Here is a 26,085-nt window from a genome sequence, read left to right as displayed (position 1 = left end):
CTCACATAAGAGCTTGTGCACGGTTACCAAGGGAGGAAGGCTGCATACACAGTTTTTTTCAAGTCTAAAACAATTAATGGAGGGGAGCAAGATAGTGCATAAAGATCTAAGCGAGCATGAATTAAACGGGTGCGATCATACCAGCACTAATGCACCGGATCCCATCAGAACTCCGAAGTTAAGCGTGCTTGGGCGAGAGTAGTACTAGGATGGGTGACCTCCTGGGAAGTCCTCGTGTTGCACCCCAATTTTATTAATATTTTATTTTGATTTGTATTTGCAAATTCCATTTGTTGTTTCTGGGAGACAACTGGAAACAATGCGTCGGATACTCGGACCATTTGCGGCACGATCGTCATTACTGAATGGCAACGATGCAAGAACCGGGCTTTCGGCATTCGTCATGCATTGTGGGCCCCGCGATAGTATTGCATCTATCCGGGGGTGCGGCAGATCTGAAATACAAACACTTTGCTCACGTAGGAGCTTGTGCACGGTTACCAAGGGAGGAAGGCTGCATACACAGTTTTTTCAAATCTAAAACAATTAATGGAGGGGAGCAAGATAGTGCATAAAGATCTAAGCGAGCATGAATTAAACGGGTGCGATCATACCAGCACTAATGCACCGGATCCCATCAGAACTCCGAAGTTAAGCGTGCTTGGGCGAGAGTAGTACTAGGATGGGTGACCTCCTGGGAAGTCCTCGTGTTGCACCCCAATTTTATTAATATTTTATTTTGATTTGTATTTGCAAATTCCATTTGTTGTTACTGGGAGACAACTGGAAACAATGCGTCGGATACTCGGACCATTTGCGGCACAATCGTCATTACTGAATGGCAACGATGCAAGAACCGGGCTTTCGGCATTCGTCATGCATTGTGGGCCCCGCGATAGTATTGCATCTATCCGGGGGTGCGGCAGATCTGAAATGCAAACACTCTGCTCACGTAGGAGCTTGTGCACGGTTACCAAGGGAGGAAGGCTGCATACACAGTTTTTTCAAATCTAAAACAATTAATGGAGGGGAGCAAGATAGTGCATAAAGATCTAAGCGAGCATGAATTAAACGGGTGCGATCATACCAGCACTAATGCACAGGATCCCATCAGAACTCCGAAGTTAAGCGTGCTTGGGCGAGAGTAGTACTAGGATGGGTGACCTCCTGGGAAGTCCTCGTGTTGCACCCCAAATTTTATTAATATTTTATTTCGATATCGTATTTGCAAATTCCATTTGTCGTTTCGGCGAGACAAACGCAAACAACGTGCCGGATACTCGGACCATTTGCGGCACGATTGTCATTACTGAATGGGAACCGTGCAAAAACCGGGCTTTTGGCATTCATCGTGCATTGTGGGCCCCGCGATAGTATTGCATCTATCCGGGGGTGCGGCAGATCTAAAAGGCAAACACTCTGCTCACGTAAGAGCTTGTGCACGGTTACCAAGGGAGGAAGGCTGCATACACAGTTTTTTCAAGTCTAAAACAATTAATGGAGGGGAGCAAGATAGTGCATAAAGATCTAAGCGAGCATGAATTAAACGGGTGTGATCATACCAGCACTAATGCACCGGATCCCATCAGAACTCCGAAGTTAAGCGTTCTTGGGCGAGAGTAGTACTAGGATGGGTGACCTCCTGGGAAGTCCTCGTGTTGCACCCCAATTTTATTAATATTTCATTTTGATTTGTATTTGCAAATTCCATTTGTTGTTTCTGGGAGACAACTGGAAACAATGCGTCGGATACTCGGACCATTTGCGGCACGATCGTCATTACTGAATGGCAACGATGCAAGAACCGGGCTTTCGGCATTCGTCATGCATTGTGGGCCCCGCGATAGTATTGCATCTATCCGGGGGTGCGGCAGATTTGAAATGCAAACACTCTGCTCACGTACGAGCTTGTGCACGGTTACCAAGGGAGGAAGGCTGCATACACAGTTTTTTCAAATCTAAAACAATTAATGGAGGGGAGCAAGATAGTGCATAAAGATCTAAGCGAGCATGAATTAAACGGGTGCGATCATACCAGCACTAATGCACAGGATCCCATCAGAACTCCGAAGTTAAGCGTGCTTGGGCGAGACTATTACTAGGATGGGTGACCTCCTGGGAAGTCCTCGTGTTGCACCCCAATTTTATTAATATTTTATTTCGATATCGTATTTGCAAATTCCATTTGTCGTTTCGGCGAGACAAACGCAAACAACGTGCCGGATACTCGGACCATTTGCGGCACGATAGTCATTACTGAATGGGAACCGTGCAAAAACCGGGCTTTTGGCATTCATCGTGCATTGTGGGCCCCGCGATATTATTGCATCTATCAGGGGGTGCGGCAGATCTGAAAAGCAAACACTCTGCTCACGTAGGAGCTTGTGCACGGTTACCAAGGGAGGAAGGCTGCATACACAGTTTTTTCAAGTCTAAAACAATTAATGGAGGGGAGCAAGATAGTGCATAAAGATCTAAGCGAGCATGAATTAAACGGGTGCGATCATACCAGCACTAATGCACTGGATCCCATCAGAACTCCGAAGTTAAGCGTGCTTGGGCGAGAGTAGTAATAGGATGGGTGACCTCCTGGGAAGTCCTCGTGTTGCACCCCAATTTTATTAATATTTTATATTGATTTGTATTTGGAAATTCCATTTGTTGTTTCTGGGAGATACTGGAAACAATGCGTCGGATACTCGGACCATTTGCGGCACGATCGTCATTACTGAATGGCCACGATGCAAGAACCGGGCTTTCGGCATTCGTCATGCATTGTGGGCCCCACGATAGTATTGCATCTATCCGGAGGGGCGGCAGATCTGAAAAGCAAACACTCCGCTCACGTAGGAGCTTGTGCACGGTTACCAAGGGAAGAAGGCTGCATACACATTTTTTTCAAATCTAAAACAATTAATGGAAGGGAGCAAGATAGGTCATAAAGATCTAAGCGAGCATGAATTAAATGGGTGCGATCATACCAGCACTAATGCACCGGATCCCATCAGAACTCCGAAGTTAAGTGTGCTTGGGCGAGAGTAGTATTAGGATGTGTGACCTCCTGGGAAGTCCTTGTGTTGCACCCCAATTTTATTAATATTTTATTTCGATATCGTATTTGCAAATTCCATTTGTCGTTTCGGCGAGACAAACTCAAACAACGCGCCGGATACTCGGACCATTTGCGGCACGATCGTCATTACTGAATGGGAACCGTGCAAAAACCGGGCTTTTGGCATTCGTCGTGCATTGTGGGCCCCGCGATAGTATTGCATCTATCCGGGGGTGCGGCAGTTCTAAAAAGCAAACACTCTGCTCACGTAAGAGCTTGTGCACGGTTACCAAGGGAGGAAGGCTGCATACACAGTTTTTTCAAGTCTAAAACAATTAATGGAGGGGAGCAAGATAGTGCATAAAGATCTAAGCGAGCATGAATTAAACGGGTGTGATCATACCAGCACTAATGCACCGGATCCCATCAGAACTCCGAAGTTAAGCGTTCTTGGGCGAGAGTAGTACTAGGATGGGTGACCTCCTGGGAAGTCCTCGTGTTGCACCCCAATTTTATTAATATTTTATTTTGATTTGTATTTGCAAATTCCATTTGTTGTTTCTGGGAGACAACTGGAAACAATGCGTCGGATACTCGGACCATTGGCGGCACGATCGTCATTACTGAATGGGAACCGTGCAAAAACCGGGCTTTTGGCATTCGTCGTGCATTGTGGGCCCCGCGATAGTATTGCATCTATCCGGGGGTGCGGCAGATCTGAAATGCAAACACTCTGCTCACGTACGAGCTTGTGCACGGTTACCAAGGGAGGAAGGCTGCATACACAGTTTTTTCAAGTCTAAAACAATTAATGGAGGGGAGCAAGATAGTGCATAAAGATCTAAGCGAGCATGAATTAAACGGGTGCGATCATACCAGCACTAATGCACCGGATCCCATCAGAACTCCGAAGTTAAGTGTGCATGGGCGGGAGTAGTCCTAGGATGGGTGACCTCCTGGGAAGTCCTCGTGTTGCACCCCAATTTTATTAATATTTTATTTTGATATCGTATTTGCAAATTCCATTTGTCGTTTCGGCGAGACAAACGCAAACAACGCGCCGGATACTCGGACCATTTGCGGCACGATCGTCATTACTGAATGAGAACCGTGCAAAAACCGGGCTTTTGGCATTCGTCGTGCATTGTGGGCCCCGCGATAGTATTGCATCTATCCGGGGGTGCGACAGATCTGAAAAGCAAACACTCTGCTCACGTAGGAGCTTGTGCACGGTTACCAAGGGAGGAAGGCTGCATACACAGTTTTTTCAAGTCTAAAACAATTAATGGAGGGGAGCAAGATAGTGCACAAAGATCTAAGCGAGCATGAATTAAACGGGTGCGATCATACCAGCACTAATGCACCGGATCTCATCAGAACTCCGAAGTTAAGCGTGCTTGGGCGAGAGTAGTACTTGGAAGGGTGACCTCCTGGGAAGTCCTCGTGTTGCACCCCAATTTTATTAATATTTTATTTTGATTTGTATTTGCAAATTCCATTTGTTGTTTCTGGGAGACAACTGGAAACAATGCGTCGGATACTCGGACCATTTGCGGCACGATCGTCATTACTGAATGGCAACGATGCAAGAACCGGGCTTTCGGCATTCGTCGTGCATTGTGGGCCCCGCGATAGTATTGCATCTATCCGGAGGTGCGGCAGATCTGAAAAGCAAACACTCTGCTCACGTAGGAGCTTGTGCACGGTTACCAAGGGAGGAAGGCTGCATACACAGTTTTTTCAAATCTAAAACAATTAATGGAGGGGAGCAAGATAGTGCATAAAGATCTAAGCGAGCATGAATTAAACGGGTGCTATCATACCAGCACTAATGCACCGGATCTCATCAGAACTCCGAAGTTAAGTGTGCTTGGGCGAGAGTAGTATTAGGATGGGTGACCTCCTGGGAAGTCCTTGTGTTTCACCCCAATTTTATTAATATTTTATTTCGATATCGTATTTGCAAATTCCATTTGTCGTGTCGGCGAGACAAACTCAAACAACGCGCCGGATACTCGAACCATTTGCGAAACGATCGTCATTACTGAATGGGAACCGTGCAAAAACCGGGCTTTTGGCATTCGTCGTGCATTGTGGGCCCCGCGATAGTATTGCATCTATCCGGGGGTGCGGCAGATCTGAAAAGCAAACACTCTGCTCACATAGGAGCTTGTGCACGGTTACCAAGGGAGGAAGGCTGCATACACAGTTTTTTCAAGTCTAAAACAATTAATGGAGGGGAGCAAGATAGTGCATAAAGATCTAAGCGAGCATGAATTAAACGGGTGCGATCATACCAGCACTAATGCACCGGATCCCATCAGAACTCCGAAGTTAAGTGTGCATGGGCGGGAGTAGTCCTAGGATGGGTGACCTCCTGGGAAGTCCTCGTGTTGCACCCCAATTTTATTAATATTTTATTTCGATATCGTATTTGCAAATTCCATTTGTCGTTTCGGCGAGACAAACGCAAACAACGCGCCGGATACTCGGACCATTTGCGGCACAATCGTCATTACTGAATGAGAACCGTGCAAAAACCGGGCTTTTGGCATTCGTCGTGCATTGTGGGCCCCGCGATAGTATTGCATCTATCCGGGGGTGCGGCAGATCTAAAAAGCAAACACTCTGCTCACGTAAAAGCTTGTGCACGGTTACCAAGGGAGGAAGGCTGCATACACAGTTTTTTCAAGTCTAAAACAATTAATGGAGGGGAGCAAGATAGTGCATAAAGATCTAAGCGAGCATGAATTAAACGGGTGCGATCATACCAGCACTAATGCACCGGATCCCATCAGAACTCTGAAGTTAAGCGTGCTCGGGCGAGAGTAGTACTAGGATGGGTGACCTCCTGGGAAGTCCTCGTGTTGCACTCCAATTTTATTAATATTTTATTTTGATTTATATTTGCAAATTCCATTTGTTGTTTCTGGGAGATACTGGAAACAATGCGTCGGATACTCGGACCATTTGCGGCACGATCGTCATTACTGAATGGCCACGATGCTAGAACCGGGCTTTCGGCATTCGTCATGCATTGTGGGCCCCGCGATAGTATTGCATCTATCCGGAGGTGCGGCAGATCTGAAAAACAAACACTCCGCTCACGTAGGAGCTTGTGCACGGTTACCAAGGGAAAGAGGCTGCATACACATTTTTTTCAAATCTAAAACAATTAATGGAAGGGAGCAAGATAGGTCATAAAGATCTAAGCGAGCATGAATTAAACGGGTGCTATCATACCAGCACTAATGCACCGGATCTCATCAGAACTCCGAAGTTAAGTGTGCTTGGGCGAGAGTAGTATTAGGATGGGTGACCTCCTGGGAAGTCCTTGTGTTTCACCCCAATTTTATTAATATTTTATTTCGATATCGTATTTGCAAATTCCATTTGTCGTTTCGGCGAGACAAACTAAAACAACGCGCCGGATACTCGGACCATTTGCGGCACGATTGTCATTACTGAATGGGAACCGTGCAAAAACCGGGCTTTTGGCATTCGTCGTGCATTGTGGGCCCCGCGATAGTATTGCATCTATCCGGGGGTGCGGCAGATCTGAAAAGCAAACACTCTGCTCACGTAGGAGCTTGTGCACGGTTACCAAGGGAGGAAGGCTGCATACACAGTTTTTTCAAGTATAAAACAATTAATGGAGGGGAGCAAGATAGTGCATAAAGATCTAAGCGAGCATGAATTAAACGGGTGCGATCATACCAGCACTAATGCACTGGATCCCATCAGAACTCCGAAGTTAAGCGTGCTTGGGCGAGAGTAGTAATAGGATGGGTGACCTCCTGGGAAGTCCTCGTGTTGCACCCCAATTTTATTAATATTTTATTTTGATTTGTATTTGGAAATTCCATTTGTTGTTTCTGGGAGATACTGGAAACAATGCGTCGGATACTCGGACCATTTGCGGCACGATCGTCATTACTGAATGGCCACGATGCAAGAACCGGGCTTTCGGCATTCGTCATGCATTGTGGGCCCCACGATAGTATTGCATCTATCCGGAGGGGCGGCAGATCTGAAAAGCAAACACTCCGCTCACGTAGGAGCTTGTGCACGGTTACCAAGGGAAGAAGGCTGCATACACATTTTTTTCAAATCTAAAACAATTAATGGAAGGGAGCAAGATAGGTCATAAAGATCTAAGCGAGCATGAATTAAATGGGTGCGATCATACCAGCACTAATGCACCGGATCCCATCAGAACTCCGAAGTTAAGTGTGCTTGGGCGAGGGTAGTATTAGGATGTGTGACCTCCTGGGAAGTCCTTGTGTTGCACCCCAATTTTATTAATATTTTATTTCGATATCGTATTTGCAAATTCCATTTGTCGTTTCGGCGAGACAAACTCAAACAACGCGCCGGATACTCGGACCATTTGCGGCACGATCGTCATTACTGAATGGGAACCGTGCAAAAACCGGGCTTTTGGCATTCGTCGTGCATTGTGGGCCCCGCGATAGTATTGCATCTATCCGGGGGTGCGGCAGTTCTAAAAAGCAAACACTCTGCTCACGTAAGAGCTTGTGCACGGTTACCAAGGGAGGAAGGCTGCATACACAGTTTTTTCAAGTCTAAAACAATTAATGGAGGGGAGCAAGATAGTGCATAAAGATCTAAGCGAGCATGAATTAAACGGGTGTGATCATACCAGCACTAATGCACCGGATCCCATCAGAACTCCGAAGTTAAGCGTTCTTGGGCGAGAGTAGTACTAGGATGGGTGACCTCCTGGGAAGTCCTCGTGTTGCACCCCAATTTTATTAATATTTTATTTTGATTTGTATTTGCAAATTCCATTTGTTGTTTCTGGGAGACAACTGGAAACAATGCGTCGGATACTCGGACCATTGGCGGCACGATCGTCATTACTGAATGGGAACCGTGCAAAAACCGGGCTTTTGGCATTCGTCGTGCATTGTGGGCCCCGCGATAGTATTGCATCTATCCGGGGGTGCGGCAGATCTGAAATGCAAACACTCTGCTCACGTACGAGCTTGTGCACGGTTACCAAGGGAGGAAGGCTGCATACACAGTTTTTTCAAGTCTAAAACAATTAATGGAGGGGAGCAAGATAGTGCATAAAGATCTAAGCGAGCATGAATTAAACGGGTGCGATCATACCAGCACTAATGCACCGGATCCCATCAGAACTCCGAAGTTAAGTGTTCTTGGGCGGGAGTAGTCCTAGGATGGGTGACCTCCTGGGAAGTCCTCGTGTTGCACCCCAATTTTATTAATATTTTATTTCGATATCGTATTTGCAAATTCCATTTGTCGTTTCGGCGAGACAAACGCAAACAACGCGCCGGATACTCGGACCATTTTCGGCACAATCGTCATTACTGAATGAGAACCGTGCAAAAACCGGGCTTTTGGCATTCGTCGTGCATTGTGGGCCCCGCGATAGTATTGCATCTATCCGGGGGTGCGGCAGATCTAAAAAGCAAACACTCTGCTCACGTAAAAGCTTGTGCACGGTTACCAAGGGAGGAAGGCTGCATACACAGTTTTTTCAAGTCTAAAAGAATTAATGGAGGGGAGCAAGATAGTGCATAAAGATCTAAGCGAGCATGAATTAAACGGGTGCGATCATACCAGCACTAATGCACCGGATCCCATCAGAACTCTGAAGTTAAGCGTGCTCGGGCGAGAGTAGTACTAGGATGGGTGACCTCCTGGGAAGTCCTCGTGTTGCACTCCAATTTTATTAATATTTTATTTTGATTTATATTTGCAAATTCCATTTGTTGTTTCTGGGAGATACTGGAAACAATGCGTCGGATACTCGGACCATTTGCGGCACGATCGTCATTACTGAATGGCCACGATGCTAGAACCGGGCTTTCGGCATTCGTCATGCATTGTGGGCCCCGCGATAGTATTGCATCTATCCGGAGGTGCGGCAGATCTGAAAAACAAACACTCCGCTCACGTAGGAGCTTGTGCACGGTTACCAAGGGAAAGAGGCTGCATACACATTTTTTTCAAATCTAAAACAATTAATGGAAGGGAGCAAGATAGGTCATAAAGATCTAAGCGAGCATGAATTAAACGGGTGCTATCATACCAGCACTAATGCACCGGATCTCATCAGAACTCCGAAGTTAAGTGTGCTTGGGCGAGAGTAGTATTAGGATGGGTGACCTCCTGGGAAGTCCTTGTGTTTCACCCCAATTTTATTAATATTTTATTTCGATATCGTATTTGCAAATTCCATTTGTCGTTTCGGCGAGACAAACTCAAACAACGCGCCGGATACTCGGACCATTTGCGGCACGATCGTCATTACTGAATGGGAACCGTTCAAAAACCGGGCTTTTGGCATTCGTCGTGCATTGTGGGCCCCGCGATAGTATTGCATCTATCCGGGGGTGCGGCAGATCTGAAAAGCAAACACTCTGCTCACGTAGGAGCTTGTGCACGGTTACCAAGGGAGGAAGGCTGCATACACAGTTTTTTCAAGTCTAAAACAATTAATGGAGGGGAGCAAGATAGTGCATAAAGATCTAAGCGAGCATGAATTAAACGGGTGCGATCATACCAGCACTAAAGCACCGGATCCCATCAGAACTCCGAAGTTAAGTGTGCATGGGCGGGAGTAGTCCTAGGATGGGTGACCTCCTGGGAAGTCCTCGTGTTGCACCCCAATTTTATTAATATTTTATTTCGATATCGTATTTGCAAATTCCATTTGTCGTTTCGGCGAGACAAACGCAAACAACGCGCCGGATACTCGGACCATTTGCGGCACGATTGTCATTACTGAATGGGAACCGTGAAAAAACCGGGCTTTTGGCATTCGTCGTGCATTGTGGGCCCCGCGATAGTTTTGCATCTATCCGGGGGTGCGGCAGATCTAAAAAGCAAACACTCTGCTCACATAAGAGCTTGTGCACGGTTACCAAGGGAGGAAGGCTGCATACACAGTTTTTTTCAAGTCTAAAACAATTAATGGAGGGGAGCAAGATAGTGCATAAAGATCTAAGCGAGCATGAATTAAACGGGTGCGATCATACCAGCACTAATGCACCGGATCCCATCAGAACTCCGAAGTTAAGCGTGCTTGGGCGAGAGTAGTACTAGGATGGGTGACCTCCTGGGAAGTCCTCGTGTTGCACCCCAATTTTATTAATATTTTATTTTGATTTGTATTTGCAAATTCCATTTGTTGTTTCTGGGAGACAACTGGAAACAATGCGTCGGATACTCGGACCATTTGCGGCACGATCGTCATTACTGAATGGCAACGATGCAAGAACCGGGCTTTCGGCATTCGTCATGCATTGTGGGCCCCGCGATAGTATTGCATCTATCCGGGGGTGCGGCAGATCTGAAATACAAACACTTTGCTCACGTAGGAGCTTGTGCACGGTTACCAAGGGAGGAAGGCTGCATACACAGTTTTTTCAAATCTAAAACAATTAATGGAGGGGAGCAAGATAGTGCATAAAGATCTAAGCGAGCATGAATTAAACGGGTGCGATCATACCAGCACTAATGCACAGGATCCCATCAGAACTCCGAACTTAAGCGTGCTTGGGCGAAAGTAGTACTAGGATGGGTGACCTCCTGGGAAGTCCTCGTGTTGCACCCCAATTTTATTAATATTTTATTTCGATATCGTATTTGCAAATTCCATTTGTCGTTTCGGCGAGACAAACGCAAACAACGTGCCGGATACTCGGACCATTTGCGGCACGATTGTCATTACTGAATGGGAACCGTGCAAAAACCGGGCTTTTGGCATTCATCGTGCATTGTGGGCCCCGCGATATTATTGCATCTATCAGGGGGTGCGGCAGATCTGAAAAGCAAACACTCTGCTCACGTAGGAGCTTGTGCACGGTTACCAAGGGAGGAAGGCTGCATACACAGTTTTTTCAAGTCTAAAACAATTAATGGAGGGGAGCAAGATAGTGCATAAAGATCTAAGCGAGCATGAATTAAACGGGTGCGATCATACCAGCACTAATGCACTGGATCCCATCAGAACTCCGAAGTTAAGCGTGCTTGTGCGAGAGTAGTAATAGGATGGGTGACCTCCTGGGAAGTCCTCGTGTTGCACCCCAATTTTATTAATATTTTATTTTGATTTGTATTTGGAAATTCCATTTGTTGTTTCTGGGAGATACTGGAAACAATGCGTCGGATACTCGGACCATTTGCGGCACGATCGTCATTACTGAATGGCCACGATGCAAGAACCGGGCTTTCGGCATTCGTCATGCATTGTGGGCCCCACGATAGTATTGCATCTATCCGGAGGTGCGGCAGATCTGAAAAGCAAACACTCCGCTCACGTAGGAGCTTGTGCACGGTTACCAAGGGAAGAAGGCTGCATACACATTTTTTTCAAATCTAAAACAATTAATGGAAGGGAGCAAGATAGTTCACAAAGATCTAAGCGAGCATGAATTAAACGGGTGCGATCATACCATCACAAATGCACCGGATCCCATCAGAACTCCGAAGTTAAGTGTGCTTGGGCTAGAGTAGTACTAGGATGGGTGACCTCCGGGGAAGTCCTCGTGTTGCACCCCAATTTTATTAATATTTTATTTCGATATCGTATTTGCAAATTCCATTTGTCGTTTCGGTGAGACAAACGCAAACAACGTGCCGGATACTCGGACCATTTGCGGCACGATTGTCATTACTGAATGGGAACCGTGCAAAAACCGGGCTTTTGGCATTCGTCGTGCATTGTGGGCCCCGCGATAGTATTGCATCTATCCGGGGGTGCGGCAGATCTGAAATGCAAACACTCTGCACACGTACGAGCTTGTGCACGGTTACCAAGGGAGGAAGGCTGCATACACAGTTTTTTCAAATCTAAAACAATTAATGGAGGGGAGCAAGATAGTGCATAAAGATCTAAGCGAGCATGAATTAAACGGGTGCGATCATACCAGCACTAATGCACCGGATCCCATCAGAACTCCGAAGTTAAGCGTGCTTGGGCGAGAGTAGTACTAGGATGGGTGACCTCCTGGGAAGTCCTCGTGTTGCACCCCAATTTTATTAATATTTTATTTTGATTTGTATTTGCAAATTCCATTTGTTGTTTCTGGGAGACAACTGGAAACAATGCGTCGGATACTCGGACCATTTGCGGCACAATCGTCATTACTGAATGGCAACGATGCAAGAACCGGGCTTTCGGCATTCGTCATGCATTGTGGGCCCCGCGATAGTATTGCATCTATCCGGGGGTGCGGCAGATCTGAAATGCAAACACTCTGCTCACGTAGGAGCTTGTGCACGGTTACCAAGGGAGGAAGGCTGCATACACAGTTTTCTCAAATCTAAAACAATTAATGGAGGGGAGCAAGATAGTGCATAAAGATCTAAGCGAGCATGAATTAAACGGGTGCGATCATACCAGCACTAATGCACAGGATCCCATCAGAACTCCGAAGTTAAGCGTGCTTGGGCGAGAGTAGTACTAGGATGGGTGACCTCCTGGGAAGTCCTCGTGTTGCACCCCAATTTTATTAATATTTTATTTCGATATCGTATTTGCAAATTCCATTTGTCGTTTCGGCGAGACAAACGCAAACAACGTGCCAGATACTCGGACCATTTGCGGCACGATTGTCATTACTGAATGGGAACCGTGCAAAAACCGGGCTTTTGGCATTCATCGTGCATTGTGGGCCCCGCGATATTATTGCATCTATCAGGGGGTGCGGCAGATCTGAAAAGCAAACACTCTGCTCACGTAGGAGCTTGTGCACGGTTACCAAGGGAGGAAGGCTGCATACACAGTTTTTTCAAGTCTAAAACAATTAATGGAGGGGAGCAAGATAGTGCATAAAGATCTAAGCGAGCATGAATTAAACGGGTGCGATCATACCAGCACTAATGCACTGGATCCCATCAGAACTCCGAAGTTAAGCGTGCTTGGGCGAGAGTAGTAATAGGATGGGTGACCTCCTGGGAAGTCCTCGTGTTGCACCCCAATTTTATTAATATTTTATTTTGATTTGTATTTGGAAATTCCATTTGTTGTTTCTGGGAGATACTGGAAACAATGCGTCGGATACTCGGACCATTTGCGGCACGATCGTCATTACTGAATGGCCACGATGCAAGAACCGGGCTTTCGGCATTCGTCATGCATTGTGGGCCCCACGATAGTATTGCATCTATCCGGAGGTGCGGCAGATCTGAAAAGCAAACACTCCGCTCACGTAGGAGCTTGTGCACGGTTACCAAGGGAAGAAGGCTGCATACACATTTTTTTCAAATCTAAAACAATTAATGGAAGGGAGCAAGATAGGTCATAAAGATCTAAGCGAGCATGAATTAAACGGGTGCGATCATACCAGCACTAATGCAACGGATCCCATCAGAACTCCGAAGTTAAGTGTGCTTGGGCGAGAGTAGTATTAGGATGGGTGACCTCCTGGGAAGTCCTTGTGTTGCACCCCAATTTTATTAATATTTTATTTCGATATCGTATTTGCAAATTCCATTTGTCGTTTCGGCGAGACAAACTCAAACAACGCGCCGGATACTCGGACCATTTGCGGCACGATCGTCATTACTGAATGGGAACCGTGCAAAAACCGGGCTTTTGGCATTCGTCGTGCATTGTGGGCCCCGCGATAGTATTGCATCTATCCGGGGGTGCGGCAGATCTAAAAAGCAAACACTCTGCTCACGTAAGAGCTTGTGCACGGTTACCAAGGGAGGAAGGCTGCATACACAGTTTTTTCAAGTCTAAAACAATTAATGGAGGGGAGCAAGATAGTGCATAAAGATCTAAGCGAGCATGAATTAAACGGGTGTGATCATACCAGCACTAATGCACCGGATCCCATCAGAACTCCGAAGTTAAGCGTTCTTGGGCGAGAGTAGTACTAGGATGGGTGACCTCCTGGGAAGTCCTCGTGTTGCACCCCAATTTTATTAATATTTTATTTTGATTTGTATTTGCAAATTCCATTTGTTGTTTCTGGGAGACAACTGGAAACAATGCGTCGGATACTCGGACCATTTGCGGCACGATCGTCATTACTGAATGGCAACGATGCAAGAACCGGGCTTTCGGCATTCGTCATGCATTGTGGGCCCCGCGATAGTATTGCATCTATCCGGGGGTGCGGCAGATCTGAAATGCAAACACTCTGCTCACGTACGAGCTTGTGCACGGTTACCAAGGGAGGAAAGCTGCATACACAGTTTTTTCAAATCTAAAACAATTAATGGAGGGGAGCAAGATAGTGCATAAAGATCTAAGCGAGCATGAATTAAACGGGTGCGATCATACCAGCACTAATGCACAGGATCCCATCAGAACTCCGAAGTTAAGCGTGCTTGGGCGAGACTATTACTAGGATGGGTGACCTCCTGGGAAGTCCTCGTGTTGCACCCCAATTTTATTAATATTTTATTTCGATATCGTATTTGCAAATTCCATTTGTCGTTTCGGCGAGACAAACGCAAACAACGTGCCGGATACTCGGACCATTTGCGGCACGATAGTCATTACTGAATGGGAACCGTGCAAAAACCGGGCTTTTGGCATTCATCGTGCATTGTGGGCCCCGCGATATTATTGCATCTATCAGGGGGTGCGGCAGATCTGAAAAGCAAACACTCTGCTCACGTAGGAGCTTGTGCACGGTTACCAAGGGAGGAAGGCTGCATACACAGTTTTTTCAAGTCTAAAACAATTAATGGAGGGGAGCAAGATAGTGCATAAAGATCTAAGCGAGCATGAATTAAACGGGTGCGATCATACCAGCACTAATGCACTGGATCCCATCAGAACTCCGAAGTTAAGCGTGCTTGGGCGAGAGTAGTAATAGGATGGGTGACCTCCTGGGAAGTCCTCGTGTTGCACCCCAATTTTATTAATATTTTATTTTGATTTGTATTTGGAAATTCCATTTGTTGTTTCTGGGAGATACTGGAAACAATGCGTCGGATACTCGGACCATTTGCGGCACGATCGTCATTACTGAATGGCCACGATGCAAGAACCGGGCTTTCGGCATTCGTCATGCATTGTGGGCCCCACGATAGTATTGCATCTATCCGGAGGTGCGGAAGATCTGAAAAGCAAACACTCCGCTCACGTAGGAGCTTGTGCACGGTTACCATGGGAAGAAGGCTGCATACACATTTTTTTCAAATCTAAAACAATTAATGGAAGGGAGCAAGATAGGTCATAAAGATCTAAGCGAGCATGAATTAAATGGGTGCGATCATACCAGCACTAATGCACCGGATCCCATCAGAACTCCGAAGTTAAGTGTGCTTGGGCGAGAGTAGTATTAGGATGTGTGACCTCCTGGGAAGTCCTTGTGTTGCACCCCAATTTTATTAATATTTTATTTCGATATCGTATTTGCAAATTCCATTTGTCGTTTCGGCGAGACAAACTCAAACAACGCGCCGGATACTCGGACCATTTGCGGCACGATCGTCATTACTGAATGGGAACCGTGCAAAAACCGGGCTTTTGGCATTCGTCGTGCATTGTGGGCCCCGCGATAGTATTGCATCTATCCGGGGGTGCGGCAGATCTGAAAAGCAAACACTCTGCTCACGTAGGAGCTTGTGCACGGTTACCAAGGGAGGAAGGCTGCATACACAGTTTTTTCAAGTATAAAACAATTAATGGAGGGGAGCAAGATAGTGCATAAAGATCTAAGCGAGCATGAATTAAACGGGTGCGATCATACCAGCACTAATGCACTGGATCCCATCAGAACTCCGAAGTTAAGCGTGCTTGGGCGAGAGTAGTAATAGGATGGGTGACCTCCTGGGAAGTCCTCGTGTTGCACCCCAATTTTATTAATATTTTATTTTGATTTGTATTTGGAAATTCCATTTGTTGTTTCTGGGAGATACTGGAAACAATGCGTCGGATACTCGGACCATTTGCGGCACGATCGTCATTACTGAATGGCCACGATGCAAGAACCGGGCTTTCGGCATTCGTCATGCATTGTGGGCCCCACGATAGTATTGCATCTATCCGGAGGGGCGGCAGATCTGAAAAGCAAACACTCCGCTCACGTAGGAGCTTGTGCACGGTTACCAAGGGAAGAAGGCTGCATACACATTTTTTTCAAATCTAAAACAATTAATGGAAGGGAGCAAGATAGGTCATAAAGATCTAAGCGAGCATGAATTAAATGGGTGCGATCATACCAGCACTAATGCACCGGATCCCATCAGAACTCCGAAGTTAAGTGTGCTTGGGCGAGAGTAGTATTAGGATGTGTGACCTCCTGGGAAGTCCTTGTGTTGCACCCCAATTTTATTAATATTTTATTTCGATATCGTATTTGCAAATTCCATTTGTCGTTTCGGCGAGACAAACTCAAACAACGCGCCGGATACTCGGACCATTTGCGGCACGATCGTCATTACTGAATGGGAACCGTGCAAAAACCGGGCTTTTGGCATTCGTCGTGCATTGTGGGCCCCGCGATAGTATTGCATCTATCCGGGGGTGCGGCAGTTCTAAAAAGCAAACACTCTGCTCACGTAAGAGCTTGTGCACGGTTACCAAGGGAGGAAGGCTGCATACACAGTTTTTTCAAGTCTAAAACAATTAATGGAGGGGAGCAAGATAGTGCATAAAGATCTAAGCGAGCATGAATTAAACGGGTGTGATCATACCAGCACTAATGCACCGGATCCCATCAGAACTCCGAAGTTAAGCGTTCTTGGGCGAGAGTAGTACTAGGATGGGTGACCTCCTGGGAAGTCCTCGTGTTGCACCCCAATTTTATTAATATTTTATTTTGATTTGTATTTGCAAATTCCATTTGTTGTTTCTGGGAGACAACTGGAAACAATGCGTCGGATACTCGGACCATTGGCGGCACGATCGTCATTACTGAATGGGAACCGTGCAAAAACCGGGCTTTTGGCATTCGTCGTGCATTGTGGGCCCCGCGATAGTATTGCATCTATCCGGGGGTGCGGCAGATCTGAAATGCAAACACTCTGCTCACGTACGAGCTTGTGCACGGTTACCAAGGGAGGAAGGCTGCATACACAGTTTTTTCAAGTCTAAAACAATTAATGGAGGGGAGCAAGATAGTGCATAAAGATCTAAGCGAGCATGAATTAAACGGGTGCGATCATACCAGCACTAATGCACCGGATCCCATCAGAACTCCGAAGTTAAGTGTTCTTGGGCGGGAGTAGTCCTAGGATGGGTGACCTCCTGGGAAGTCCTCGTGTTGCACCCCAATTTTATTAATATTTTATTTCGATATCGTATTTGCAAATTCCATTTGTCGTTTCGGCGAGACAAACGCAAACAACGCGCCGGATACTCGGACCATTTTCGGCACAATCGTCATTACTGAATGAGAACCGTGCAAAAACCGGGCTTTTGGCATTCGTCGTGCATTGTGGGCCCCGCGATAGTATTGCATCTATCCGGGGGTGCGGCAGATCTAAAAAGCAAACACTCTGCTCACGTAAAAGCTTGTGCACGGTTACCAAGGGAGGAAGGCTGCATACACAGTTTTTTCAAGTCTAAAAGAATTAATGGAGGGGAGCAAGATAGTGCATAAAGATCTAAGCGAGCATGAATTAAACGGGTGCGATCATACCAGCACTAATGCACCGGATCCCATCAGAACTCTGAAGTTAAGCGTGCTCGGGCGAGAATAGTACTAGGATGGGTGACCTCCTGGGAAGTCCTCGTGTTGCACTCCAATTTTATTAATATTTTATTTTGATTTATATTTGCAAATTCCATTTGTTGTTTCTGGGAGATACTGGAAACAATGCGTCGGATACTCGGACCATTTGCGGCACGATCGTCATTACTGAATGGCCACGATGCTAGAACCGGGCTTTCGGCATTCGTCATGCATTGTGGGCCCCGCGATAGTATTGCATCTATCCGGAGGTGCGGCAGATCTGAAAAACAAACACTCCGCTCACGTAGGAGCTTGTGCACGGTTACCAAGGGAAAGAGGCTGCATACACATTTTTTTCAAATCTAAAACAATTAATGGAAGGGAGCAAGATAGGTCATAAAGATCTAAGCGAGCATGAATTAAACGGGTGCTATCATACCAGCACTAATGCACCGGATCTCATCAGAACTCCGAAGTTAAGTGTGCTTGGGCGAGAGTAGTATTAGGATGGGTGACCTCCTGGGAAGTCCTTGTGTTTCACCCCAATTTTATTAATATTTTATTTCGATATCGTATTTGCAAATTCCATTTGTCGTTTCGGCGAGACAAACTCAAACAACGCGCCGGATACTCGGACCATTTGCGGCACGATCGTCATTACTGAATGGGAACCGTTCAAAAACCGGGCTTTTGGCATTCGTCGTGCATTGTGGGCCCCGCGATAGTATTGCATCTATCCGGGGGTGCGGCAGATCTGAAAAGCAAACACTCTGCTCACGTAGGAGCTTGTGCACGGTTACCAAGGGAGGAAGGCTGCATACACAGTTTTTTCAAGTCTAAAACAATTAATGGAGGGGAGCAAGATAGTGCATAAAGATCTAAGCGAGCATGAATTAAACGGGTGCGATCATACCAGCACTAAAGCACCGGATCCCATCAGAACTCCGAAGTTAAGTGTGCATGGGCGGGAGTAGTCCTAGGATGGGTGACCTCCTGGGAAGTCCTCGTGTTGCACCCCAATTTTATTAATATTTTATTTCGATATCGTATTTGCAAATTCCATTTGTTGTTTCGGCGAGACAAACGCAAACAACGCGCCGGATACTCGGACCATTTGCGGCACGATTGTCATTACTGAATGGGAACCGTGAAAAAACCGGGCTTTTGGCATTCGTCGTGCATTGTGGGCCCCGCGATAGTTTTGCATCTATCCGGGGGTGCGGCAGATCTAAAAAGCAAACACTCTGCTCACATAAGAGCTTGTGCACGGTTACCAAGGGAGGAAGGCTGCATACACAGTTTTTTTCAAGTCTAAAACAATTAATGGAGGGGAGCAAGATAGTGCATAAAGATCTAAGCGAGCATGAATTAAACGGGTGCCATCATACCAGCACTAATGCACCGGATCCCATCAGAACTCCGAAGTTAAGCGTGCTTGGGCGAGAGTAGTACTAGGATGGGTGACCTCCTGGGAAGTCCTCGTGTTGCACCCCAATTTTATTAATATTTTATTTTGATTTGTATTTGCAAATTCCATTTGTTGTTTCTGGGAGACAACTGGAAACAATTCGTCGGATACTCGGACCATTTGCGGCACGATCGTCATTACTGAATGGCAACGATGCAAGAACCGGGCTTTCGGCATTCGTCATGCATTGTGGGCCCCGCGATAGTATTGCATCTATCCGGGGGTGCGGCAGATCTGAAATACAAACACTTTGCTCACGTAGGAGCTTGTGCACGGTTACCAAGGGAGGAAGGCTGCATACACAGTTTTTTCAAATCTAAAACAATTAATGGAGGGGAGTAAGATAGTGCATAAAGATCTAAGCGAGCATGAATTAAACGGGTGCGATCATACCAGCACTAATGCACAGGATCCCATCAGAACTCCGAACTTAAGCGTGCTTGGGCGAAAGTAGTACTAGGATGGGTGACCTCCTGGGAAGTCCTCTTGTTGCACCCCAATTTTATTAATATTTTATTTCGATATCGTATTTGCAAATTCCATTTGTCGTTTCGGCGAGACAAACGCAAACAACGTGCCGGATACTCGGACCATTTGCGGCACGATTGTCATTACTGAATGGGAACCGTGCAAAAACCGGGCTTTTGGCATTCATCGTGCATTGTGGGCCCCGCGATATTATTGCATCTATCAGGGGGTGCGGCAGATCTGAAAAGCAAACACTCTGCTCACGTAGGAGCTTGTGCACGGTTACCAAGGGAGGAAGGCTGCATACACAGTTTTTTCAAGTCTAAAACAATTAATGGAGGGGAGCAAGATAGTGCATAAAGATCTAAGCGAGCATGAATTAAACGGGTGCGATCATACCAGCACTAATGCACTGGATCCCATCAGAACTCCGAAGTTAAACGTGCTTGGGCGAGAGTAGTAATAGGATGGGTGACCTCCTGGGAAGTCCTCGTGTTGCACCCCAATTTTATTAATATTTTATTTTGATTTGTATTTGGAAATTCCATTTGTTGTTTCTGGGAGATACTGGAAACAATGCGTCGGATACTCGGACCATTTGCGGCACGATCGTCATTACTGAATGGCCACGATGCAAGAACCGGGCTTTCGGCATTCGTCATGCATTGTGGGCCCCACGATAGTATTGCATCTATCCGGAGGTGCGGCAGATCTGAAAAGCAAACACTCCGCTCACGTAGGAGCTTGTGCACGGTTACCAAGGGAAGAAGGCTGCATACACATTTTTTTCAAATCTAAAACAATTAATGGAAGGGAGCAAGATAGTTCACAAAGATCTAAGCGAGCATGAATTAAACGGGTGCGATCATACCAGCACAAATGCACCGGATCCCATCAGAACTCCGAAGTTAAGTGTGCTTGGGCGAGAGTAGTACTAGGATGGGTGACCTCCGGGGAAGTCCTCGTGTTGCACCCCAATTTTATTAATATTTTATTTCGATATCGTATTTGCAAATTCCATTTGTCGTTCCGGTGAGACAAACGCAAACAACGTGCCGGATACTCGGACCATTTGCGGCACGATTGTCATTACTGAATGGGAACCGTGCAAAAACCGGGCTTTTGGCATTCGTCGTGCATTGTGGGCCCCGCGATAGTATTGCATCTATCCGGGGGTGCGGCAGATCTGAAATGCAAACACTCTGCACACGTACGAGCTTGTGCACGGTTACCAAGGGAGGAAGGCTGCATACACAGTTTTTTCAAATCTAAAACAATTAATGGAGGGGAGCAAGATAGTGCATAAAGATCTAAGCGAGCATGAATTAAACGGGTGTGATCATACCAGCACTAATGCACCGGATCCCATCAGAACTCCGAAGTTAAGCGTGCTTGGGCGAGAGTAGTACTAGGATGGGTGACCTCCTGGGAAGTCCTCGTGTTGCACCCCAATTTTATTAATATTTTATTTTGATTTGTATTTGCAAATTCCATTTGTTGTTTCTGGGAGACAACTGGAAACAATGCGTCGGATACTCGGACCATTTGCGGCACAATCGTCATTACTGAATGGCAACGATGCAAGAACCGGGCTTTCGGCATTCGTCATGCATTGTGGGCCCCGCGATAGTATTGCATCTATCCGGGGGTGCGGCAGATCTGAAATGCAAACACTCTGCTCACGTAGGAGCTTGTGCACGGTTACCAAGGGAGGAAGGCTGCATACACAGTTTTTTCAAATCTAAAACAATTAATGGAGGGGAGCAAGATAGTGCATAAAGATCTAAGCGAGCATGAATTAAACGGGTGCGATCATACCAGCACTAATGCACAGGATCCCATCAGAACTCCGAAGTTAAGCGTGCTTGGGCGAGAGTAGTACTAGGATGGGTGACCTCCTGGGAAGTCCTCGTGTTGCACCCCAATTTTATTAATATTTTATTTCGATATCGTATTTGCAAATTCCATTTGTCGTTTCGGCGAGACAAACGCAAACAACGTGCCAGATACTCGGACCATTTGCGGCACGATTGTCATTACTGAATGGGAACCGTGCAAAAACCGGGCTTTTGGCATTCATCGTGCATTGTGGGCCCCGCGATATTATTGCATCTATCAGGGGGTGCGGCAGATCTGAAAAGCAAACACTCTGCTCACGTAGGAGCTTGTGCACGGTTACCAAGGGAGGAAGGCTGCATACACAGTTTTTTCAAGTCTAAAACAATTAATGGAGGGGAGCAAGATAGTGCATAAAGATCTAAGCGAGCATGAATTAAACGGGTGCGATCATACCAGCACTAATGCACTGGATCCCATCAGAACTCCGAAGTTAAGCGTGCTTGGGCGAGAGAAGTAATAGGATGGGTGACCTCCTGGGAAGTCCTCGTGTTGCACCCCAATTTTATTAATATTTTATTTTGATTTGTATTTGGAAATTCCATTTGTTGTTTCTGGGAGATACTGGAAACAATGCGTCGGATACTCGGACCATTTGCGGCACGATCGTCATTACTGAATGGCCACGATGCAAGAACCGGGCTTTCGGCATTCGTCATGCATTGTGGGCCCCACGATAGTATTGCATCTATCCGGAGGTGCGGCAGATCTGAAAAGCAAACACTCCGCTCACGTAGGAGCTTGTGCACGGTTACCAAGGGAAGAAGGCTGCATACACATTTTTTTCAAATCTAAAACAATTAATGGAAGGGAGCAAGATAGGTCATAAAGATCTAAGCGAGCATGAATTAAACGGGTGCGATCATACCAGCACTAATGCACCGGATCCCATCAGAACTCCGAAGTTAAGTGTGCTTGGGCGAGAGTAGTATTAGGATGGGTGACCTCCTGGGAAGTCCTTGTGTTGCACCCCAATTTTATTAATATTTTATTTCGATATCGTATTTGCAAATTCCATTTGTCGTTTCGGCGAGACAAACTCAAACAACGCGCCGGATACTCGGACCATTTGCGGCACGATCGTCATTACTGAATGGGAACCGTGCAAAAACCGGGCTTTTGGCATTCGTCGTGCATTGTGGGCCCCGCGATAGTATTGCATCTATCCGGGGGTGCGGCAGATCTAAAAAGCAAACACTCTGCTCACGTAAGAGCTTGTGCACGGTTACCAAGGGAGGAAGGCTGCATACACAGTTTTTTCAAGTCTAAAACAATTAATGGAGGGGAGCAAGATAGTGCATAAAGATCTAAGCGAGCATGAATTAAACGGGTGTGATCATACCAGCACTAATGCACCGGATCCCATCAGAACTCCGAAGTTAAGCGTTCTTGGGCGAGAGTAGTACTAGGATGGGTGACCTCCTGGGAAGTCCTCGTGTTGCACCCCAATTTTATTAATATTTTATTTTGATTTGTATTTGCAAATTCCATTTGTTGTTTCTGGGAGACAACTGGAAACAATGCGTCGGATACTCGGACCATTTGCGGCACGATCGTCATTACTGAATGGCAACGATGCAAGAACCGGGCTTTCGGCATTCGTCATGCATTGTGGGCCCCGCGATAGTATTGCATCTATCCGGGGGTGCGGCAGATCTGAAATGCAAACACTCTGCTCACGTACGAGCTTGTGCACGGTTACCAAGGGAGGAAGGCTGCATACACAGTTTTTTCAAATCTAAAACAATTAATGGAGGGGAGCAAGATAGTGCATAAAGATCTAAGCGAGCATGAATTAAACGGGTGCGATCATACCAGCACTAATGCACAGGATCCCATCAGAACTCCGAAGTTAAGCGTGCTTGGGCGAGACTATTACTAGGATGGGTGACCTCCTGGGAAGTCCTCGTGTTGCACCCCAATTTTATTAATATTTTATTTCGATATCGTATTTGCAAATTCCATTTGTCGTTTCGGCGAGACAAACGCAAACAACGTGCCGGATACTCGGACCATTTGCGGCACGATAGTCATTACTGAATGGGAACCGTGCAAAAACCGGGCTTTTGGCATTCATCGTGCATTGTGGGCCCCGCGATATTATTGCATCTATCAGGGGGTGCGGCAGATCTGAAAAGCAAACACTCTGCTCACGTAGGAGCTTGTGCACGGTTACCAAGGGAGGAAGGCTGCATACACAGTTTTTTCAAGTCTAAAACAATTAATGGAGGGGAGCAAGATAGTGCATAAAGATCTAAGCGAGCATGAATTAAACGGGTGCGATCATACCAGCACTAATGCACTGGATCCCATCAGAACTCCGAAGTTAAGCGTGCTTGGGCGAGAGTAGTAATAGGATGGGTGACCTCCTGGGAAGTCCTCGTGTTGCACCCCAATTTTATTAATATTTTATTTTGATTTGTATTTGGAAATTCCATTTGTTGTTTCTGGGAGATACTGGAAACAATGCGTCGGATACTCGGACCATTTGCGGCACGATCGTCATTACTGAATGGCCACGATGCAAGAACCGGGCTTTCGGCATTCGTCATGCATTGTGGGCCCCACGATAGTATTGCATCTATCCGGAGGTGCGGAAGATCTGAAAAGCAAACACTCCGCTCACGTAGGAGCTTGTGCACGGTTACCATGGGAAGAAGGCTGCATACACATTTTTTTCAAATCTAAAACAATTAATGGAAGGGAGCAAGATAGGTCATAAAGATCTAAGCGAGCATGAATTAAATGGGTGCGATCATACCAGCACTAATGCACCGGATCCCATCAGAACTCCGAAGTTAAGTGTGCTTGGGCGAGAGTAGTATTAGGATGTGTGACCTCCTGGGAAGTCCTTGTGTTGCACCCCAATTTTATTAATATTTTATTTCGATATTGTATTTGCAAATTCCATTTGTCGTTTCGGCGAGACAAACTCAAACAACGCGCCGGATACTCGGACCATTTGCGGCACGATCGTCATTACTGAATGGGAACCGTGCAAAAACCGGGCTTTTGGCATTCGTCGTGCATTGTGGGCCCCGCGATAGTATTGCATCTATCCGGGGGTGCGGCAGATCTAAAAAGCAAACACTCTGCTCACGTAAGAGCTTGTGCACGGTTACCAAGGGAGGAAGGCTGCATACACAGTTTTTTCAAGTCTAAAACAATTAATGGAGGGGAGCAAGATAGTGCATAAAGATCTAAGCGAGCATGAATTAAACGGGTGTGATCATACCAGCACTAATGCACGGGATCCCATCAGAACTCCGAAGTTAAGCGTTCTTGGGCGAGAGTAGTACTAGGATGGGTGACCTCCTGGGAAGTCCTCGTGTTGCACCCCAATTTTATTAATATTTTATTTTGATTTGTATTTGCAAATTCCATTTGTTGTTTCTGGGAGACAACTGGAAACAATGCGTCGGATACTCGGACCATTTGCGGCACGATCGTCATTACTGAATGGCAACGATGCAAGAACCGGGCTTTCGGCATTCGTCATGCATTGTGGGCCCCGCGATAGTATTGCATCTATCCGGGGGTGCGGCAGATCTGAAATGCAAACACTCTGCTCACGTACGAGCTTGTGCACGGTTACCAAGAGAGGAAGGCTGCATACACAGTTTTTTCAAATCTAAAACAATTAATGGAGGGGAGCAAGATAGTGCATAAAGATCTAAGCGAGCATGAATTAAACGGGTGCGATCATACCAGCACAAATGCACAGGATCCCATCAGAACTCCGAAGTTAAGCGTTCTTGGGCGAGAGTAGTAGTAGGATGGGTGACCTCTTGGGAAGTCCTCGTGTTGCACCCCAATTTTATTAATATTTTATTTCGATATCGTATTTGCAAATTCCATTTGTCGTTTCGGCGAGACAAACGCAAACAACGTGCCGAATACTCGGACCATTTGCGGCACGATTGTCATTACTGAATGGGAACCGTGCAAAAACCGTGCTTTTGGCATTCATCGTGCATTGTGGGCCCCGCGATATTATTGCATCTATCAGGGGGTGCGGCATATCTGAAAAGCAAACACTCTGCTCACGTAGGAGCTTGTGCACGGTTACCAAGGGAGGAAGGCTGCATACACAGTTTTTTCAAGTCTAAAACAATTAATGGAGGGGAGCAAGATAGTGCATAAAGATCTAAGCGAGCATGAATTAAACGGGTGCGATCATACCAGCACTAATGCACCGGATCCTATCGGAACTCCGAAGTTAAGCGTGCTTGGGCGAGAGTAGTACTAGGATGGGTGACCTCCTGGGAAGTCCTTGTGTTGCACCCCAATTTTATTAATATTTTATTTTGATTTGTATTTGCAAATTCCATTTGTTGTTTCTGGGAGATACTGGAAACAATGCGTCGGATACTCGGACCATTTGCGGCACGATCGTCATTACTGAATGGCCACGATGCAAGAACCCGGCTTTCGGCATTCGTCATGCATTGTGGGCCCCACGATAGTATTGCATCTATCCGGAGGTGCGGCAGATCTGAAAAGCAAACACTCCGCTCACGTAGGAGCTTGTGCACGGTTACCAAGGGAAGAAGGATGCATACACA

At 46.3% G+C, this 26,085-nt stretch overlaps 50 non-coding genes and 5 pseudogenes across 50 annotated transcripts; all 55 read left to right on the top strand.

Moving 5' to 3' along the window:
- Positions 1-127: 127 nt before the first annotated feature.
- On the top strand, positions 128-246 carry LOC148795467 (5S ribosomal RNA). The gene has a single exon (XR_016072136.1). It is a non-coding gene; the product is annotated as a 5S ribosomal RNA (ribosomal RNA).
- Positions 247-600: 354 nt separating this feature from the next.
- LOC148795466 (5S ribosomal RNA) lies at positions 601-719 on the top strand. Its single transcript, XR_016072125.1, has one exon. It is a non-coding gene; the product is annotated as a 5S ribosomal RNA (ribosomal RNA).
- A 354-nt stretch (positions 720-1,073) lies between these two features.
- Positions 1,074-1,192, top strand: LOC148795465 (5S ribosomal RNA). Its single transcript, XR_016072720.1, has one exon. It is a non-coding gene; the product is annotated as a 5S ribosomal RNA (ribosomal RNA).
- A 356-nt stretch (positions 1,193-1,548) lies between these two features.
- Positions 1,549-1,667, top strand: LOC148795464 (5S ribosomal RNA). The gene has a single exon (XR_016072909.1). It is a non-coding gene; the product is annotated as a 5S ribosomal RNA (ribosomal RNA).
- A 354-nt stretch (positions 1,668-2,021) lies between these two features.
- LOC148795463 (5S ribosomal RNA) lies at positions 2,022-2,140 on the top strand. Its single transcript, XR_016069738.1, has one exon. It is a non-coding gene; the product is annotated as a 5S ribosomal RNA (ribosomal RNA).
- Positions 2,141-2,495: 355 nt separating this feature from the next.
- On the top strand, positions 2,496-2,614 carry LOC148795462 (5S ribosomal RNA). The gene has a single exon (XR_016074640.1). It is a non-coding gene; the product is annotated as a 5S ribosomal RNA (ribosomal RNA).
- A 353-nt stretch (positions 2,615-2,967) lies between these two features.
- LOC148795461 (5S ribosomal RNA) lies at positions 2,968-3,086 on the top strand. The gene has a single exon (XR_016069952.1). It is a non-coding gene; the product is annotated as a 5S ribosomal RNA (ribosomal RNA).
- A 355-nt stretch (positions 3,087-3,441) lies between these two features.
- On the top strand, positions 3,442-3,560 carry LOC148795460 (5S ribosomal RNA). Its single transcript, XR_016072908.1, has one exon. It is a non-coding gene; the product is annotated as a 5S ribosomal RNA (ribosomal RNA).
- A 354-nt stretch (positions 3,561-3,914) lies between these two features.
- LOC148795459 (5S ribosomal RNA) lies at positions 3,915-4,033 on the top strand. Its single transcript, XR_016073790.1, has one exon. It is a non-coding gene; the product is annotated as a 5S ribosomal RNA (ribosomal RNA).
- A 355-nt stretch (positions 4,034-4,388) lies between these two features.
- Positions 4,389-4,507, top strand: LOC148795458 (5S ribosomal RNA). The gene has a single exon (XR_016072564.1). It is a non-coding gene; the product is annotated as a 5S ribosomal RNA (ribosomal RNA).
- A 354-nt stretch (positions 4,508-4,861) lies between these two features.
- LOC148795457 (5S ribosomal RNA) lies at positions 4,862-4,980 on the top strand (annotated as a pseudogene).
- Positions 4,981-5,335: 355 nt separating this feature from the next.
- Positions 5,336-5,454, top strand: LOC148795456 (5S ribosomal RNA). The gene has a single exon (XR_016073789.1). It is a non-coding gene; the product is annotated as a 5S ribosomal RNA (ribosomal RNA).
- A 355-nt stretch (positions 5,455-5,809) lies between these two features.
- On the top strand, positions 5,810-5,928 carry LOC148795455 (5S ribosomal RNA). Its single transcript, XR_016072231.1, has one exon. It is a non-coding gene; the product is annotated as a 5S ribosomal RNA (ribosomal RNA).
- Positions 5,929-6,281: 353 nt separating this feature from the next.
- LOC148795454 (5S ribosomal RNA) lies at positions 6,282-6,400 on the top strand (annotated as a pseudogene).
- A 355-nt stretch (positions 6,401-6,755) lies between these two features.
- On the top strand, positions 6,756-6,874 carry LOC148795453 (5S ribosomal RNA). Its single transcript, XR_016074639.1, has one exon. It is a non-coding gene; the product is annotated as a 5S ribosomal RNA (ribosomal RNA).
- Positions 6,875-7,227: 353 nt separating this feature from the next.
- LOC148795452 (5S ribosomal RNA) lies at positions 7,228-7,346 on the top strand. Its single transcript, XR_016069158.1, has one exon. It is a non-coding gene; the product is annotated as a 5S ribosomal RNA (ribosomal RNA).
- Positions 7,347-7,701: 355 nt separating this feature from the next.
- On the top strand, positions 7,702-7,820 carry LOC148795451 (5S ribosomal RNA). Its single transcript, XR_016072906.1, has one exon. It is a non-coding gene; the product is annotated as a 5S ribosomal RNA (ribosomal RNA).
- Positions 7,821-8,174: 354 nt separating this feature from the next.
- Positions 8,175-8,293, top strand: LOC148795450 (5S ribosomal RNA). Its single transcript, XR_016075745.1, has one exon. It is a non-coding gene; the product is annotated as a 5S ribosomal RNA (ribosomal RNA).
- A 355-nt stretch (positions 8,294-8,648) lies between these two features.
- LOC148795449 (5S ribosomal RNA) lies at positions 8,649-8,767 on the top strand. The gene has a single exon (XR_016072230.1). It is a non-coding gene; the product is annotated as a 5S ribosomal RNA (ribosomal RNA).
- A 353-nt stretch (positions 8,768-9,120) lies between these two features.
- LOC148795448 (5S ribosomal RNA) lies at positions 9,121-9,239 on the top strand (annotated as a pseudogene).
- A 355-nt stretch (positions 9,240-9,594) lies between these two features.
- Positions 9,595-9,713, top strand: LOC148795447 (5S ribosomal RNA). Its single transcript, XR_016073310.1, has one exon. It is a non-coding gene; the product is annotated as a 5S ribosomal RNA (ribosomal RNA).
- A 356-nt stretch (positions 9,714-10,069) lies between these two features.
- LOC148795446 (5S ribosomal RNA) lies at positions 10,070-10,188 on the top strand. Its single transcript, XR_016072114.1, has one exon. It is a non-coding gene; the product is annotated as a 5S ribosomal RNA (ribosomal RNA).
- Positions 10,189-10,542: 354 nt separating this feature from the next.
- On the top strand, positions 10,543-10,661 carry LOC148795445 (5S ribosomal RNA). The gene has a single exon (XR_016070714.1). It is a non-coding gene; the product is annotated as a 5S ribosomal RNA (ribosomal RNA).
- Positions 10,662-11,016: 355 nt separating this feature from the next.
- LOC148795444 (5S ribosomal RNA) lies at positions 11,017-11,135 on the top strand. The gene has a single exon (XR_016070090.1). It is a non-coding gene; the product is annotated as a 5S ribosomal RNA (ribosomal RNA).
- Positions 11,136-11,488: 353 nt separating this feature from the next.
- Positions 11,489-11,607, top strand: LOC148795443 (5S ribosomal RNA). The gene has a single exon (XR_016068997.1). It is a non-coding gene; the product is annotated as a 5S ribosomal RNA (ribosomal RNA).
- A 355-nt stretch (positions 11,608-11,962) lies between these two features.
- Positions 11,963-12,081, top strand: LOC148795442 (5S ribosomal RNA). The gene has a single exon (XR_016072103.1). It is a non-coding gene; the product is annotated as a 5S ribosomal RNA (ribosomal RNA).
- A 354-nt stretch (positions 12,082-12,435) lies between these two features.
- LOC148795441 (5S ribosomal RNA) lies at positions 12,436-12,554 on the top strand. Its single transcript, XR_016072719.1, has one exon. It is a non-coding gene; the product is annotated as a 5S ribosomal RNA (ribosomal RNA).
- A 355-nt stretch (positions 12,555-12,909) lies between these two features.
- LOC148795440 (5S ribosomal RNA) lies at positions 12,910-13,028 on the top strand. The gene has a single exon (XR_016074638.1). It is a non-coding gene; the product is annotated as a 5S ribosomal RNA (ribosomal RNA).
- Positions 13,029-13,381: 353 nt separating this feature from the next.
- On the top strand, positions 13,382-13,500 carry LOC148795439 (5S ribosomal RNA). The gene has a single exon (XR_016069072.1). It is a non-coding gene; the product is annotated as a 5S ribosomal RNA (ribosomal RNA).
- A 355-nt stretch (positions 13,501-13,855) lies between these two features.
- LOC148795438 (5S ribosomal RNA) lies at positions 13,856-13,974 on the top strand. The gene has a single exon (XR_016072905.1). It is a non-coding gene; the product is annotated as a 5S ribosomal RNA (ribosomal RNA).
- Positions 13,975-14,328: 354 nt separating this feature from the next.
- Positions 14,329-14,447, top strand: LOC148795437 (5S ribosomal RNA). Its single transcript, XR_016069736.1, has one exon. It is a non-coding gene; the product is annotated as a 5S ribosomal RNA (ribosomal RNA).
- Positions 14,448-14,802: 355 nt separating this feature from the next.
- Positions 14,803-14,921, top strand: LOC148795436 (5S ribosomal RNA). Its single transcript, XR_016074637.1, has one exon. It is a non-coding gene; the product is annotated as a 5S ribosomal RNA (ribosomal RNA).
- Positions 14,922-15,274: 353 nt separating this feature from the next.
- LOC148795435 (5S ribosomal RNA) lies at positions 15,275-15,393 on the top strand. The gene has a single exon (XR_016069951.1). It is a non-coding gene; the product is annotated as a 5S ribosomal RNA (ribosomal RNA).
- Positions 15,394-15,748: 355 nt separating this feature from the next.
- Positions 15,749-15,867, top strand: LOC148795434 (5S ribosomal RNA). Its single transcript, XR_016074636.1, has one exon. It is a non-coding gene; the product is annotated as a 5S ribosomal RNA (ribosomal RNA).
- A 353-nt stretch (positions 15,868-16,220) lies between these two features.
- Positions 16,221-16,339, top strand: LOC148795433 (5S ribosomal RNA). The gene has a single exon (XR_016069948.1). It is a non-coding gene; the product is annotated as a 5S ribosomal RNA (ribosomal RNA).
- Positions 16,340-16,694: 355 nt separating this feature from the next.
- Positions 16,695-16,813, top strand: LOC148795432 (5S ribosomal RNA). The gene has a single exon (XR_016072904.1). It is a non-coding gene; the product is annotated as a 5S ribosomal RNA (ribosomal RNA).
- Positions 16,814-17,167: 354 nt separating this feature from the next.
- Positions 17,168-17,286, top strand: LOC148795431 (5S ribosomal RNA). The gene has a single exon (XR_016075744.1). It is a non-coding gene; the product is annotated as a 5S ribosomal RNA (ribosomal RNA).
- Positions 17,287-17,641: 355 nt separating this feature from the next.
- On the top strand, positions 17,642-17,760 carry LOC148795430 (5S ribosomal RNA). The gene has a single exon (XR_016072955.1). It is a non-coding gene; the product is annotated as a 5S ribosomal RNA (ribosomal RNA).
- Positions 17,761-18,113: 353 nt separating this feature from the next.
- Positions 18,114-18,232, top strand: LOC148795429 (5S ribosomal RNA; annotated as a pseudogene).
- Positions 18,233-18,587: 355 nt separating this feature from the next.
- Positions 18,588-18,706, top strand: LOC148795428 (5S ribosomal RNA). Its single transcript, XR_016073309.1, has one exon. It is a non-coding gene; the product is annotated as a 5S ribosomal RNA (ribosomal RNA).
- Positions 18,707-19,062: 356 nt separating this feature from the next.
- Positions 19,063-19,181, top strand: LOC148795427 (5S ribosomal RNA). The gene has a single exon (XR_016072891.1). It is a non-coding gene; the product is annotated as a 5S ribosomal RNA (ribosomal RNA).
- A 354-nt stretch (positions 19,182-19,535) lies between these two features.
- LOC148795426 (5S ribosomal RNA) lies at positions 19,536-19,654 on the top strand (annotated as a pseudogene).
- A 355-nt stretch (positions 19,655-20,009) lies between these two features.
- On the top strand, positions 20,010-20,128 carry LOC148795425 (5S ribosomal RNA). Its single transcript, XR_016075214.1, has one exon. It is a non-coding gene; the product is annotated as a 5S ribosomal RNA (ribosomal RNA).
- Positions 20,129-20,481: 353 nt separating this feature from the next.
- Positions 20,482-20,600, top strand: LOC148795424 (5S ribosomal RNA). The gene has a single exon (XR_016070938.1). It is a non-coding gene; the product is annotated as a 5S ribosomal RNA (ribosomal RNA).
- A 355-nt stretch (positions 20,601-20,955) lies between these two features.
- On the top strand, positions 20,956-21,074 carry LOC148795423 (5S ribosomal RNA). Its single transcript, XR_016070519.1, has one exon. It is a non-coding gene; the product is annotated as a 5S ribosomal RNA (ribosomal RNA).
- Positions 21,075-21,428: 354 nt separating this feature from the next.
- On the top strand, positions 21,429-21,547 carry LOC148795422 (5S ribosomal RNA). Its single transcript, XR_016072718.1, has one exon. It is a non-coding gene; the product is annotated as a 5S ribosomal RNA (ribosomal RNA).
- A 355-nt stretch (positions 21,548-21,902) lies between these two features.
- LOC148795421 (5S ribosomal RNA) lies at positions 21,903-22,021 on the top strand. The gene has a single exon (XR_016075046.1). It is a non-coding gene; the product is annotated as a 5S ribosomal RNA (ribosomal RNA).
- A 353-nt stretch (positions 22,022-22,374) lies between these two features.
- Positions 22,375-22,493, top strand: LOC148795420 (5S ribosomal RNA). The gene has a single exon (XR_016073404.1). It is a non-coding gene; the product is annotated as a 5S ribosomal RNA (ribosomal RNA).
- Positions 22,494-22,848: 355 nt separating this feature from the next.
- On the top strand, positions 22,849-22,967 carry LOC148795419 (5S ribosomal RNA). Its single transcript, XR_016072902.1, has one exon. It is a non-coding gene; the product is annotated as a 5S ribosomal RNA (ribosomal RNA).
- Positions 22,968-23,321: 354 nt separating this feature from the next.
- Positions 23,322-23,440, top strand: LOC148795418 (5S ribosomal RNA). The gene has a single exon (XR_016069735.1). It is a non-coding gene; the product is annotated as a 5S ribosomal RNA (ribosomal RNA).
- A 355-nt stretch (positions 23,441-23,795) lies between these two features.
- LOC148795417 (5S ribosomal RNA) lies at positions 23,796-23,914 on the top strand. The gene has a single exon (XR_016074634.1). It is a non-coding gene; the product is annotated as a 5S ribosomal RNA (ribosomal RNA).
- A 353-nt stretch (positions 23,915-24,267) lies between these two features.
- Positions 24,268-24,386, top strand: LOC148795416 (5S ribosomal RNA). Its single transcript, XR_016069947.1, has one exon. It is a non-coding gene; the product is annotated as a 5S ribosomal RNA (ribosomal RNA).
- Positions 24,387-24,741: 355 nt separating this feature from the next.
- Positions 24,742-24,860, top strand: LOC148795415 (5S ribosomal RNA). Its single transcript, XR_016068955.1, has one exon. It is a non-coding gene; the product is annotated as a 5S ribosomal RNA (ribosomal RNA).
- A 354-nt stretch (positions 24,861-25,214) lies between these two features.
- On the top strand, positions 25,215-25,333 carry LOC148795414 (5S ribosomal RNA). Its single transcript, XR_016070319.1, has one exon. It is a non-coding gene; the product is annotated as a 5S ribosomal RNA (ribosomal RNA).
- Positions 25,334-25,688: 355 nt separating this feature from the next.
- On the top strand, positions 25,689-25,807 carry LOC148795413 (5S ribosomal RNA). The gene has a single exon (XR_016074682.1). It is a non-coding gene; the product is annotated as a 5S ribosomal RNA (ribosomal RNA).
- Positions 25,808-26,085: the final 278 nt, after the last annotated feature.

This window comes from Nelumbo nucifera, chromosome 4, assembly GCF_055504915.1.
Source record: "Nelumbo nucifera cultivar China Antique chromosome 4, China Antique-T2T, whole genome shotgun sequence".
Taxonomy (NCBI): Eukaryota; Viridiplantae; Streptophyta; class Magnoliopsida; order Proteales; family Nelumbonaceae; genus Nelumbo; species Nelumbo nucifera.
This window is presented reverse-complemented; position numbering and strand designations above follow the sequence as displayed.